General features: G+C 41.9%; 1 protein-coding gene across 1 annotated transcript in view; it reads right to left on the bottom strand.

Annotated features, from left to right (window-relative positions):
* The window catches only part of LOC149316226 (phosphatidylinositol 3-kinase regulatory subunit gamma), a 348,381-nt gene that overhangs the window by 198,522 nt on the left and 137,484 nt on the right, over nucleotides 1-12,375 (bottom strand). The window lies entirely within an intron of this gene.

Genomic DNA, 12,375 nt, shown 5'->3' on the forward strand with positions numbered 1-12,375 from the left:
TGGCCTGGGAGAGGTGAGCCAACCTACAGATGCCCAAACCCAAGGTTAGCCCCCTCACCACCAAGGAGGCATTTCCCACTTTAGGTCACATCCAGTGTTCCCTTGTCCACTTTTTCATACCTTCCAGTTGTGACAAAGCAGCAATCATATACAAGGGGGGGGGGGGGGGTCCTGTGACCCTGCAGGAAATGCACAGGAGAATGACACAATGCAGCAGGTGCAATCCTGCATGTAGTGGGGGGGGACCCCAGGGAAGGTGACAAACCTTGTTACAGTATCATGGGAAAAATCCTTCCTGGAAGTGACTAGCTGGAGGATTGGTTGGAAGGCTCACTAACTTCAAGGGAGGAAGGGTGTGATGAAGATTCAGCTGAAAATGGCCTTTAGGATGTTGGCAGACCTTACACAGGGCTGCCAAAGTCCCAGGCTGTCTCACATAACTTGGCATCTCATGAGACTTTGTGTGCCATCTCAACCTGAGCTCTTGCTCTGGTCTTGCAATAGCAGATGCCATTGCAAGACTTTGTCTCCAGCCCAAGTCAAGCATGGCCTAAACATGATGCCATCTGCAGCTCACTGCAGCATGTCCCCCCCCCCCCCACCTCATAAAGATGTCTGGGGTAAGCAAGTAGGAAACTGTTCATAGCACTTTCCTTGGAAGATAACAAAGCTACACTTTTCCAGACTATGTTGTACTGAGCTATGTTATGCTAAATCAAATTAGAGTGTGGAAAAGGAATTTTTGCTTTTGGGATTCTTAAATGTTGTGGTAACCTTTCCAAGCTCCAGGACAGACTGTTTCTTCACTTAGCCCAGTGTTGTCTATTCTAGCTGAAATCAGCTCCATAGGGGATCAAAGAGAACATTTTTCTGTCATACCTGTTGTGTGATATTTTTAACTGGAGATCCTAGAAGTTGAGCATGGGGCCCTCTACCATGAAAGGCAGATGTTTTGTCACTTAGCTATCACTGAAATCCCTTCCCTCTTTTACAATCCTCCTAAAGTCCTGTGACTGCTCTTTATAACTACCATTTCATCATTAGAGCTCTAAAACTGGAAAATAGTGATCTGCTCAAATAAAGGTTGAAATGCAAGACTACTGAATTATCTATTGCATGTGGTCAAATGTGGGAGAAATGTCAACATTAAGTAACACAGAACAATGTTCCCTTCTTTACCTTCTAAAACAAGAAGCACAAATCTGTGTTAAGAAGAAGGCTGTTTTACTCTTGTGTCAAAGCAAGATCATGTTCTCATTTTCTCTTGTATCAGTTCTTGAGTCCTGCTTATATGGTATTTGCACAGAGGCCTCTGTTTTATTGCAAAGTATTTTTAACTACTTTACATAGGTATAATTACAAGGCAAGACTTAATGTGGGATGAGGATGCATGTGGGGAATACGACAGGATATAGTAAAGTGGCCAAGAACTCCACTTCTCCTACTAATATTAACACCACAGACTTTATATAGCACTTCCTATGACCATCCATGGTTTTGAAAGAACTTTACAAATATGGGGTGAAGCTTCATACCATGAAAATATGATAGCAATGAGAAGAAAAAATTAGATGTACAGAAGGTTAAAGGGACAAGACAAGGTCACACAATGAGTCAGCAGCAAAGTTGGGAACAATTAACCCCCAACATGAATCTAGGTGGCTCATACCTCATCTGCCTTAAATGTTAGAACTGGTACCATAAACCTGGGGCAAAGGAATGCTTTATTATACAGCTACAGTATGTATATCTGCATGCATGCATTTTGTAGTGAGATCTAATCAGAGATCCAGGGGGGAAATTCAGACTGGATCAAATTTTCATATTGACAGGGTCTATGTGTAACAATTCAGATATGCCTGGTCCTGTGAAACACTTTCCCCATGACAGAGGAGGTTGTAACAAACCTGGCATTGCAGTACTGAATCTATTCTCTCCTCATGTTTGTTCAAGTGTTGTTTTAGACCTGGAAAAGGCTTGAGCCCATTGCAGCACTACACTCTGCAGTGAAGTTCCAAAGAGCAAACTGACCTGGATAAGTTAAGGTTCTTTCTTCCACCAATCTTGCCTTTACTGAGCTTGCTCTCTCTTAAACAGCAACAGATTTGCTCAGCTGGTATGGAAGGAATTTAGCTGAAGAACCATCTGGCATATCAACTATGAAGTGAAGGTCAGGCAGTAGGCGAGAGGTCTTGTCAGAGCTGCTTTTTCATGTGGGTTCCTTCAGTCTGGTAAATTTCACCCCTACTAGTCAAATATGGGACACACTTGAGGTCCCTGAGATTTACCCTTGGTTTCATGACATGGAAGGAAGTTGGCTAGACTGGACATTTCTGTAGCTGACTCCCTGCACTTTTGGTGGAGTCAGTATTTGCCACATCTTGTCTCTTTGCTGCAGGACAACAGTATGGAGACTGTAAGAGAGAAGGATGTGAAGTGGAGTCATCCGCTTTGTTTCTGTAAGATCAGTACTAGGGCTGAGTGATCACTGTTGGCACAAGCCTACAGGCAGCCCTATTGCATTTGTCTAATCATAGGACCAAAGAGATGTTTCTCCTGGGCATTTTGCCAGAAGAGCATAACTAGCAGCAAGGCTAATTAAGCAGCCAGACATTATTGTCACTTACCATGCGTGTCCCTCCGTAATGGTAATCCCAATCCCTGAGAGAGTTACCACCATTCCAGTCAGACATTTTTACTAGTTTTCAGGTATGCTACATATACCAACATGTAAGAAAAAAGAACATCTTGGTTAGCTCTGGGAGGCAGCTTGAGACCTAGTGAAGATATGAAGGAGGGAAGACCAATGACTTGTCCATGTTGGAACATATCCAGACTTTGTTTTCCACAAATTTAGATTGCCTACCTATCATAGAATTATTCAAGTGGTCCATAGTTCAGTGCCAGAGCAGATGCTTTTTTACCAGAGCACGTAAAGTGTGTGCTACAGGCATCATGTGTCTCACAATCTCCTCCAATGGAGCCCCCGTGCCCTAATACATTTCCAAACTTTTTTGGGGGGAGGAGGGGATCCTTTCTACTCTTACAGGCCTGCAGGAATTGCAGTCTTTGTATATAGCAGGTTGAGCCACCCTATGATCAGCTCCCTAACCCACACATCAAAACCAGTAGTAGATATTTAGTCACTTCTGGTTTTTATATTATTATCTTTTGTCTCTCTTTTAGCCATTTTCTGACCAGGTGCAGCTGGGGGCGGAAATTTGGCCTCAGGCCTGGAGAAAGTCCTGGGTTCAATCCCTGGCCTCTCAAACTGGGAATCTCTAGTCTGCATATAGACTATACTGAGCTGGACAGACCAATCAGCTGACTGCACAAACCCATTCAACTATGCATACAAAGTGATTGACTCCTCTATGTGGCTTCCACAGAGTTATCAGAGAAAAGTCCTTTCTCAGTAGCAATGACATTTAGTTTCAATTTACATTCCCATTGAAGTTTTGTGCATCCTTCAGTAGGAAAGAAAAATTTGCCTCACTTGTTTCCTATTTCTTTTATTTGTTTTGGCATCATCCCACATCTTGTTTCCTAATGTCTGTTCTGAATATATTTTCCTGCAGGTGTATACTTCTGAGGATGTTCATATTTAAAATCTAACTGTGCCTCTCAACCACATTTCCAGTACCACAATATACCAAATATGCTGGAAAAGAGAGGTGGTGCGGGGAGGGGGGAGTTTTCATTTCCTAACACATGGCTGAACTTAAGAGGAAATATGCATACTGACATTGCTTAATTGATCAGCAAGAGCTCTGACTAGAGCAATAAATGTACTTTGGAAGCTGGTAAGGGATGATTTATGAGGATTTACCAGAAGAAACACATGTGTGCATATTACATGGCAAAGAGATGACTAAGGCAGCGGAGAAGAGAAAAACCTCTTGGAAGACAATTAGCAAATGGCTCTTTCCTTTTCGTGCTCTACTTGCCCTGTCATAGATGAAGCATTGGGCAAAAACTATTCTTTCCTTATATAATAGATGGAGAAAGGGAGGTCCAGAAGGAACTATGGACATTTTGCTGCCTGAGGCAAAGGACAAGATGCTCTCCCTCCAACCATGGACAGAGGCCAAATGCCAATCGAATCTTATTTGAACATCACTGACAGGGCAGCCTCCTCCACTGCTTCTGAGAGCAGCAAGCGAGTTGAGGGGGCAGCAAGCGAGTTGAAGGGGCACAGGTCAGGCCATAAGTCACACACACACAGAGCTCTGTCATTAAACCCCTCCTTAGCCCTTCATGCCTGAGGCAGCTGCCTCATTCAGCCTAATGGGGTGGCCCTCAGGACAGATTTACCCCAGAGGGACACTTGCTTTTTTTTTATTAATATAAATGATATGGTAGTTGGGGGGAAATACAGCTTTTAACGAATTAAAGAAGAAGAAAAAAACCAGGAAGGCAGATGGAGGAAGGCAAATATTTACTATACACCAAAAGTCTTCTACAGTTATATCATTTTGTTACCATTTTAATTGTCATGGCCTTATGCTGAGAAGCTGTAGGATCTGTAGTTTAGTGAGAGAATAAGATAGTCAAGGTGGCACACATTTCAGTTATACAGTGGGCCCTTGGTATCTGCTTCTGTTTGATTCCACCCCCACCCCCCCATGGATAACAACATTTATGGATGCTCAAATCCCATTAAATACAATGGAAGTAAAATTCTATTTTAATCTTCATTGCATTGGGACAAGGAAACAAGGGAATAAATAAGGAAAATAATAAAAAATGAATTCTTTTCTTGAGAGCTCTACTGTAGTCCCCTAAAACTAGACCCAATGCATCCTGCAAAGAGGGATTGACATATCCATAGGCTAAATTCATTGGGAGCTGCAAATGTAGTGTACAGTGGACCCTTAGTATCCACTGGAGTTTGGTACCAGGACCCCACGTAGGTACCAAAACCCATGGATGCTCATGTCCTATTATATAAAATGGTGTAGTAAAATGTTATCTGTTATATAAAGTGGCAAAATCAAGGTTTGCTTTTTGGATTTAAATATATGTATAGTTTCAAGCCATTGATGGTTGAATCCATGAATGCAGAATCCATGGATATGGAGGGGGTGACTGTATTACACTGTTTCAGGCACAAAAAGATATCATGGAGATGGGTAAAATCACTTATTGGCTTAGGGACAGTTCTACAAAAAAAAAAGAAGAAGAAAAAAATGATGAATGGAAACCAGTAAAGAGATACTGAAAAGTGAAATGGTCATATGGATAAATACAAATTCAGATCACAAACTGCATATTGATAAATGAGAAATATATCATGGAGTATTAATTTTTTTTTAAAAAAATCAGATAGGCTCATAAGGGAAAAAAGAGTCTTCCATAGATTCTTTGTGGGGAGAAATTCATAAGATGATGACCAAGATTTGGGGGGGGGGGGAACCCTTCCCAATGTATCCAGATCTTACCTTATTGAATATGACATTTGGGTTGGAAGAAAACTTTGAAAGGGAAATTGGAGATTGATTCTATATATGATAACAGCAGCAAGGATGTTATATGCACAAAAATAGCAAACCAAGAATATACCAACAAGAGAAGATTTGCTAATTAAACTGAAAGAATATATGGGCAATGAAAGGCTTATTAAACTGAAAGAGTATATGGGCAATGAAAGGCCCAGAAGTAACCAGAGCTTGGAAGTAACTAGCTACATTTGTAATTAATTCTTTTTCCAGTAAAAATAATACAACTGTATTACATTGCAATTTTTTTGACTGGTGACAAGAGGAAAACAAATCACATTGTGGGTATCAGCAAGCTAGCTGAAATACCTCAGAAGTGTTTTACACATTTTATATCAGTTCTTCTTTATAGCAGTGCACTTTCTTTACTCTGAGCTTCTGAAATGACTTAGCATGATCATAAACACTCAAAGGACTAGGAAACAAAGATGTCAGAATGTTTTCAGTACAAGGGGCAAGGGAAGATCTTGTGTTTTTCTGGGTAACCTTCATGCAGACCGGAAGAGTGGCATGCGTGTGGAACAGAATTAAAGCTAGAAGGAATTCCAGGAAACAGAATGACCATGAGGAAAAGTAACCAAAAGCAAGGTAGCTGAAAAAAGGTGTGGCATAGGTAATGGATTGAGAAACAGGAACTTGAGGCAATGGCAAGTGAAAGTGAAAAATTGGGTTGCGGGGATGGAGAAGTTAATAATAATAATAATAATAATAATAAAAATAATAATTTGTATCCTGCCTCTCCCTGTATTGGATTGAGGCGGGTAACAACAAACAAAAACAATAAAATCAAACATGACTATCAATCTCCCTCTCACCCTAAAATACCATTAAAAACAATTCCCAATAAAATGGTAAATAAAATAAAACGACATCAAAGTCCGGTGAGTACCACTAAACAAATGGAGGGGAAATTCTGAGGAGAGCAGTCTGGGAGGGCCTGCCGGAAGAGATCCTTTTTTATTGCCTCCAAAGATGTTAGATAGTGGATCTCATCTGGCAAGTCATTCCAGATTTTTGGAGCGGCAACAGAGAATGTCCTCTGGGAAGCCGTCTTCAGTCTAGTTCTCTCTAACTGCAGCAGGTTCTTCCCAGAGGACCTGAGAGTGCGGGAAGGATTGTATGGGAGGAGGCGTTCCCTCAGGTAAGCTGGGCCCAAGCCATGCAGGGCTTTATAGGTAATAATCAACACCTTATACTGTGCCCAGAAGCTAATGAGCAGCCAGTGTAGTGATTTTAAGATAGGTGTAATAGAATCAAATTTGGAACTCCCTGTCACCAATTTGGCTGCCATATTTTGGACCAAGTGCAGCTTCCGAACATGGCATGAGGGTTGCCCCATGTAGAGCGCATTGCAGAAATCGAGACGAGAGGTTACCAGTGAATGTACAACCGTTTCTAGGTTTTCCCATTCCAGGAAGGGTTGTAGCTGGCTAATCAGCTGAAGCTGATACTGGGCGCTCCTGGCTGTCACATCCACCTGGGATAACAACTGAAGCGACGAGTCCAGGAGCACCCCCAAGCTATGGACACAGTCCTTTAGGAGAAGTGTGACCCCGTCCAGAACTGGAGAGCTTATCACCATACCCGGATTGGGATTGCCTATAGTGAGTACCTCTGTTTTATTTGGATTCAGTTTAAGTCTATTTTCCCTCATCCAATCCATTACTGACTTCAGGAAGTCTTTCAGAGGGGAGATGCCTTCCTTGATCACTGAAGCTGTCCAAGACATGGAGAAACAAATTTGGGTGTCATTAGTGTACTGATAACACCTTGCCCCATGTCTCCAGATGATCTCACCCAGGGGCTTCATGTAAATGTTGAATAGCATTGGTGACAGTATCATGCCTGAGGGACGTCTGATTTGAACTCCCTCTTGGCCGAACAACTGTCATCAAGCGACACCATCTGAAACCTGCCTGAGAGATAGGACCAATTCCCTCAGGTGCTCCAGAAGGATACCATGGTCTATGGTATCGAAGGCCATGAGAGGTCCAAGAACACTAACAGGGCCACACTTCCCCTGTTGATGCACAGATGGAGATCATCGACCAAGGCGACCATGGCAGTCTCCACTTCATATCCTGATCTGAAGCTAGTTTGAAATGGATCAAGATAGTAGGTTAGCAACTGCTCTCTTGATCACCTTGCCCAAAAATGGTAGAAGAGAGTCCGGCCGGTAGTTAGATATCTCCAAGGGATCAAGGGAAGGCTTTTTAAAAATGGGTTTGACCACAGCCAGTTTTAAACTGGCTGGAAAGCAGTCTTCCCTGAGGGAGGCATTAATTATTGATCTTAGTAAACTCATGGTTGCCATGAGGGGCAGGGGTTGAGAGGGCAAGTGGTCTTTTTAACCTTTCCAAGCAGCTTGTCTACGTCATCAGTACTCAAAGACTGAAATTGATCCAAATTAACCTCATTAACAGAGTCGATGAACACCTCTCTTGTCGTCTCTGTATTAAAGCTGGCATTAAGTTGGCCCTTATCTGAGAGATTTTATCTGCAAAGTAATCATTGAAGGTGTCACAGCAGGCCTGGGTAGATTGTAATATTGGGTTCAAGGTGGAAGGCATCTGAGTTAGCTTCTTAACCACCTGCTGGACGAGACTTTGCAGACGCAATAGATGCAGAAAAGAAAGATTTCTTTGCTGCATTTATTGCCACTCAATAGGCTTTAAGAAAAGTCCTATGACGTGTCTTGTCGGATAAGTGTTGAGTCTTTTGCCAGCTGCGCTCTAGTTGTTGTGCAGCCTGCTTCATCTTTCTAAGATCTTCAGCTTTGAGGAAAGGATGATATTTCTTGTAGAAAAAGAAGAAGATGCAGGGTCTGAGACTAGGAGGAATTGGAAAAAGGGAGAATTAGAGCTGAAGTTCACATATTATGACATAATAATTTAGAAAGCACATATTTTTGATCATTTCTGGGGGTGAGAATCTTACAATCTTCAAGTTATTGGATTGCAGTTCCCAGTTTTGGCTTAGCTGGACACCCTCTATCAATAGCAATACAGAACCAATGTTCAAAGCTTTTTTTCTTGGTCCTAGCAAGAGTAAAAACTAAGCCCACAACTCTAAGAAAACTCTACATGGCCAGATGAAAACCGTTCAGTGTGCCAGGCACCACAAAGCTACATGGATTTCTTAAGTGAGGGTTGAACCTAAAATGAAACTATGCAGGTAAATTCACAAACCACATGAATAAACTCTGACTTTACCTCATAAAAACAACTTAAACTGAACTGGTTAAAACTGGACCAAAACCTCTGATTTAAGTCATCCTAGCAGCAGGAACTTCTCATGGTTCATTGCTGAGTCAACAAGATGAATTGTGGACTCCCTGCTAGACATTTGGAATTAGTCAGGGTTGGCTCAGAAACTTTAGCTGCCCTTTGCCAAATAGGATTAAACAAGTTTAAAAGGTCCAAGCACAAACTGAGAAAGTGTCCCAGAACTTATGATGTCGCAGAGGATTATGGGAAATAACTCCAAGGCCTGTTTTTACTGGAAGAAACACATATAAACATTTGAAATAAGCGAATGACACCAAACACACTTTAGTTTACCAAGGGAACAACCATGCCAGTAGCAGTGGGAGCCAACGTATGTTTTACTTTCAGCTTGGCCAAGCCCCTTTAATTGTGCCATCTCAGGAGGCAGCCTAGTTCCACACTTCAGTCTCCCGTGGCATCATTTTATAAAGTTTCCACATACTGTTGATCTAAGGGCTCATTCACACTGACATCAACTATAGCACTAACCAACAAAATACTGGGCAGCATCCCCTCCCCCATGTAAGCTAATAACAGGGACACAAACAGAGACAAACCACTCATAGGCATCACATATTCAACTAAATGCCAACACTGGTAACAGAATATTATCTGGTACTCATATTTCTGCTTTTGCAATCTGAGATAACCACACATTGCCTGTAATTAATTCCTGCTGGACACAAGCGAGAAATGCCTTCTTACCGTATTGCCTAATTGTTTCCAAACCATTTAGTTTCATCTTGCTAAATTCATTTATTTGCGGTACTTTGAGTGGGGAAAACCACTCATCAGAAATTTGCAGGCTGAGCAACTTTATTTCGTGCATCTGAAGGCTACACCTCTACTGATAAAATTCATTTTAAGAACAGGGCTTTAAAAATAAGGTCACTTTAGGGTATAGTGTGTTCATGATGGAAAGGCCTCAGGCTCATCATCTGCCTCAGTAAAAAAAAATCAACTTCTTCATAACCTTGGTGATCAGATGATAAGTGCAAACAGGATCAGGAGTCTTCCCTTCTGCTAATAAACCTCATGTGAGCAAACAGTGAAATGGAAAACATAGCGACAAAACTTCCTTTCCTGTTCTCTTTCTGTGTGCTGGACTCTTCCCAAAGTCAACCCTCACCAAAGGCGTTCCTGTAACATCACCTCAGCGATTCCCTGAAGAGCAATTAAACCATCCCCAGCTGCCAGCGGTGCTGCCGATCAAGCTAATGACCATGGACAAAGACAAGAAGGCGAGACAAACGTGGATCTCCTACCCTTGCCTGAGGCAGGTTGACCACCTCCTGGGTTGTCAAAAAAGGAGAGGGCACCAGGGCATGGAAAGCAAGGATGGGACTGACAGGGTGGGGAATTCCCCAGGGTTCATCTATTTTCTTCCTCTGTGATGATCAGAAGCATGCCTGTGAGAGGAGGAGGTCTGTCTGCAAATCCATAGAAGAGGTCTACCTCCAGAGACTACCTCCTTGACCTGGCAATTGAAGGCAAGTGATCAATCCAGTCCAGTGTGGAAGAAAATAGGCTTCCCCTCCTTCCTCCCTGGGACCATGACCACAACAGATAGAGGTATTCAGTAATGTATTACTGCCCATCATTACATTGATAGCTGAGATGCAACTGTGCCTTTGCAATCTGCACATTGAAACAGTTAAGGAAACCACATACAAATGAGAGTGTTTGTACTTTTCTTCATCCCTGGGGACACAAACTGCAATTCAGGCAGGCCTGTACAAAAGTGCTCCCTGTGGATTTCTGAAGCTCAAGTCCCCACAAGGTATACAAGTCAGGGAAGACTGCAAGCAGTGTGAGCTCATGAATGGTACAATCCCTGAGCTTGTTTAACTGAGACTGGAAAAGTTCTCCAACCCAAATCATCTTTCCCTACAATTTGCAACACAATTTCAGCCCTGTCTACAGTTGCATGGTCTTGATCTGGGATGGGAATCAAATATTTTTGCACACGTTAGACTGCAGCTTCCAGAATCCCTCTCGACACTGGCTATACTGGCTAAGGCTGCTGGGACCTGAAGTCAAACAACTTTTGGATGACTGCATGATTCCTACTACTGTGTTAGCTCAGAGACTCAACAATTCGTACACTTTACTACTCTAGATATTTTGGATTACTACAGCTGTAATCCCTTTCTACTAGCCATGGTGGGTAGAAATAATGGAAGCTTATTTCACCACAACTGTCTCTTGCCCAAAGCCTTTGGGAACATTTCACTGTTTAGTCTAGTGTCCTGGACTCAGACATTGAACACACATCAGAAATGGAATTTAAAAGACAAATTTAAAAAACCTTTACAAGAGGATGATTCAGAATGAGGACACAAAACTTGACTACCAGTCCGAAATGACTCTGTGATATTATAGCATAGGCAATTACAGTGGCCCCTCTGTACATTTTTTTTATCCATGGATTCAAGCATCCACAGGTTGAATGAATATATATATATATATATATATATACACACACACACACACACACACACACACACACACACACACACATATATATATATACACACACACACACACACACATATATATATATATATATATATATATATATGACTTCCAATAAACACATTTTGATTTTACCATTTTATATAACGGACACCATTTCACTACTCTATTGTAGTTAATGGGACTTGAGCATCCACAGATTTTGGTATCCATGGGGGATCCTGGAACTAAACCCTAGTGGATACCAAGGGACCACTGTATAACCATATACTTGGTATCTTCATGAAGGCTATGTGATCCCAAACCTGCTGGGATCACACAGTCAACAAGGAGAATGTGATCTAAAAAATAATGGCAACGAAGCAGCAGCTGACTTCAGAACTGTCAACAGGCTATGATAGCAATGAAAATGTTGACCTAGGCAGGCTTAGGAAACATTTCAGATGTCCTGTTTGTACAACCACAATGATTTTACTTGCAAAGGTTTGGTGCAGAACTCTATTTTATAAACACCTAGATTGCACATTATATACACATGGTTCCTGACTCTGTACTACTTTGAGAATATATCTTGGCTGTCTTAAATCATCATGGCATCAGCCATGAAGCTCTGGTCTAAGCAACAAGTTTGGTGTTAGCAAAATGAGGGAATATGTTTCTTGTTCCCTAGGAATTTTCTTTGTTTCCAGTACGGTGCCAAAAGTGTTGAATTGATAGCAAAGAAAGTTGACGCAAAACTTTCAGAAAGTTTCTTACTGGTACAATACAGAGCTTCTCACTTCTGCCACCATCCCCTGCTACAGTGATAAAATAGTATTGCTTACAAATACCACTAGCTGTGGTTATATGCATTCCATGGGTACAACCCAATAAAACCCAGCTGAAGACAGTTCAAGCAGCTCGTGAAACAATGGGAAACTCCTCATTCCACAAGAGATCACCACACCACAGAATTCCTTTGTTGCCACTTCTTGAAAATTTGGGGTCAACTGACACATCCCACACCCTGCCCTTAGGAGTACAGTAAATCAAATGTAAGTTGCAGGCAGTCATGTGACAAAGTCCAGTCCTCATGTTGCTTCGTATTATTTACCACAAAGCCCACATACAATCAAACCAATTTCGTCATTACATTG

Source organism: Sceloporus occidentalis, unplaced genomic scaffold (genome assembly GCF_023333645.1).
Source record: "Sceloporus occidentalis isolate IW3139 unplaced genomic scaffold, rSceOcc1.0.p SCAF_3, whole genome shotgun sequence".
Taxonomy (NCBI): Eukaryota; Metazoa; Chordata; class Lepidosauria; order Squamata; family Phrynosomatidae; genus Sceloporus; species Sceloporus occidentalis.